Source organism: Enhydra lutris, unplaced genomic scaffold (genome assembly GCF_002288905.1).
Source record: "Enhydra lutris kenyoni isolate GAN:26980312 unplaced genomic scaffold, ASM228890v2 scaffoldscaffold551, whole genome shotgun sequence".
Taxonomy (NCBI): domain Eukaryota; kingdom Metazoa; phylum Chordata; class Mammalia; order Carnivora; family Mustelidae; genus Enhydra; species Enhydra lutris.
The window spans coordinates 2,124-5,015 of record NW_019154635.1 but is presented as its reverse complement, the minus strand read 5'-3'; the positions used below and the strand labels follow the sequence as shown (position 1 = coordinate 5,015).

At 41.8% G+C, this 2,892-nt stretch overlaps 1 pseudogene; it reads left to right on the top strand.

The window, feature by feature from the left end:
• The first annotated feature begins 2,168 nt into the window (after positions 1-2,168).
• On the top strand, positions 2,169-2,643 carry LOC111140334 (annotated as a pseudogene).
• The last annotated feature ends 249 nt before the right edge of the window (positions 2,644-2,892 follow it).

Here is a 2,892-nt window from a genome sequence, read left to right as displayed (position 1 = left end):
TATGATCTCCTCTAGGATTTTCAAGGATTCCTTTCTCACGTTGAGGTCTCTTATCCATTTTGAGTTTATCTTTGTGTACGGTGTAAGAGAATGGTCGAGTTTCATTCTTCTACATATAGCTGTCCAGTTTTCCCAGCACCATTTATTGTAGAGACTGTCTTTTTTCCACTGTATATTTTTTCCTGTTTTGTCGAAGATTATTTGACCATGGACTTGAGGGTCCATGTCTGGACTCCCTACTCTGTTCCACTGTTCTAAGTGTCTGTTTTTATGCCAGTACCATGCTGTCTTGGTGATCACAGCTTTGTAGTAAAGCTTGAAATCAGGCAACGTGATGTCACCAGTTTTGTTTTTCTTTTTCAACATTCCCTAAGTGATTCGGGGTCTCTACTGATTCCATACAAATTTTTGGATTATTTGCTCCAGCTCTTTGAAAAATACCAGTAGAATTTTGATTGGAATTGCATTAAAAGTATAGATTGCTCTACGCAGTATAGACATTTTAACAATGATTATTCTTCCAATCCAAGAGCATGGAATAGTCTTCCATCTTTTTGTGTCTTCTTCAATTTATTTCAAGAGTGTTCTGTAATTCCTCGAGTACAGAAAAAATGTTCATCATCACTAGCCATCAGGGAGATTCAAATTAAAACCACATTGAGATACCATCCTACACCATATAGAATGACCAAAATTAGCAAGACAGGAAACATCATGTGTTGGAGGAGATGTGGAGAAAGGGGAACCCTCTTACACTGTTGGTGGGAATGCAAGTTGGTGCAGCCACTTTGGAAAGCAGTGTGGAGATTCTTCAAGAAATTAAAAATAGAGCTTGCCTATGACCCTTCAATCGTACTACTGGGTATTTACCACAAAGATACAGATGTAGTGAAAAGAAGGGCCATCTGTACCCCAAAGTTTATAGCAGCAACGGCCACGGTCGCCAAACTGTGGAAAGAACCAAGATGCACTTCAACGGACGAATGGATAAGGAAGATGTGGTCCATATACACTATGGAGTATTATGCCTCAATCAGAAAGGATGAATACCCCACTTTTGTATCAACATGGACGGGACTGGAAGAGATTATGCTGAGAGAAATAATTCAAGCAGAGAGAGTCAATTATCATACGGTTTCACTGATTTGTGGAGCATAACAAATAGCATGGAGGTCAAGGGGTAATGGAGAGAAGGGAGTTGAGGGAAATTGGAGGGGGAGTTAAACCATGAAAGACTATGGACTCTGAAAAACAATCTGAGGGTTTTGAAGGGCCGGGGGTGTGGGAGGTTGGGGGAACCAGGTGATGGGTATTGGAGAGGGCACGGATTGCATGGAGCACTGGGTGTGGTGCAAAAACAATGAATACTGTTATGCAGAAAATAAATTTTAAAAGATAAAAAAGGAGAGAAATGGATTAAAAATGCAAAAAAAAAAAGATGTGGTCTAGATATACAATGGAATATTACTCAGCCATCAGAAAGGATGAATACTGAGTTTTTGATTCAACATGGAGAGAACTGGAGGAGATTATGCTGAGTGAAATAAGTCAAACATACAAAGCCAATTGTCATACGATTTCACTTATTTGTGCAACATAAGGAATACCATGCAGGACATTAGCAGAAGGATGGGGTGAAGGGGAGAAATCAAAGTGGCCGATGAACCATAAGAGATTACGGGCTCCAGGAAACAAACTGAGTGTTTTAGAATAGAGGAGGTTAGGGGGATGGATGAGCCTGGTGATGGGTATTAAAGAAGGCACAGGTTGCAAAGTGCACTGGGTGTTATACACAAAGAATTGATCATGGAACACTACATCAAAAACTAATGATGTGCTGTATAGTGAATAACATAGCACAACAATTTTTAAAATGCTATTATAGAAAAAAGAAGAAAAGACAATTCTGTTCATACATTAAAATACTACATACTGACACAGTGCCATCTAAACAAAGTGATCTACAAACAATGGAATCTTTGTTATTAACTTGTAAAGAATTGAACCTACCTCTGGAGCTAAGTAATACTCAGAGTATATGCAAATAGGGTCTTCCCTCCACTGAATAAAACAGCCCAGCCCGGACCGTGCAGCTGGGAGAGGAGCCCCAGGCCTGGCATTTCCACGTGTCTATATTCATGATCAAGACAGAACACAGAGAACTCACCATGGAATTTGTGCTTTGCTGGGATTCTTTGTTGCTCTTTTAAAAGGTAATTTATGGAGAACAAAAGAAATTTAGGATGTGAGTGGATATGAGTGAGAGAAACCATGGGTGTGTGACAGATTCCTGACTGGGATGTCTTGTGTCTACAGGTATCAAGTGTGAGGTGCAGCTGGTGGAGTCTGGGGGAGACCTGGTGAAGACTGGGGGGTCCCTGAGACTCTCCTGTGCAGCCTCTGGATTCACCTTCAGTAACTATGGCATGAGCTGGGTCCGCCAGGCTCCAGGGACGGGGCCAGAGAGGGTCGCAGTTATTTGGTATGATGGAAGTAAAACGTACTCTGCAGACTCTGTGAAGGGACGATTCACCAAATCCAGAGACAACAGCAAGAACATGCTGTATCTGCAGATGAATAGCCTGAGAGCTGAGGATACGGCTGTGTATTACTGTGCGAAGGACACAGTGAGGGGCCCTCAGTGTGAGCTCAGACACAAACCTCAAACTACAAGAGTATCAGACCAGCAGAGAGTGCACACTACTCACCAATTATGTCTTTAATCCCAGGAGCAGGTGCAGATGAAAGCTATGGCAGGTTTCCAGTCAGGGTCTGGGGTTTCCTCTCCATAGAGCAGTTTCTTCAAGGGAGCCTCCTTGACATTATTCTGTGCTTACCTATTCACTCTCTGACTTAGAAACTTACTTGTAGCAGGAAGACAAATATACTAAC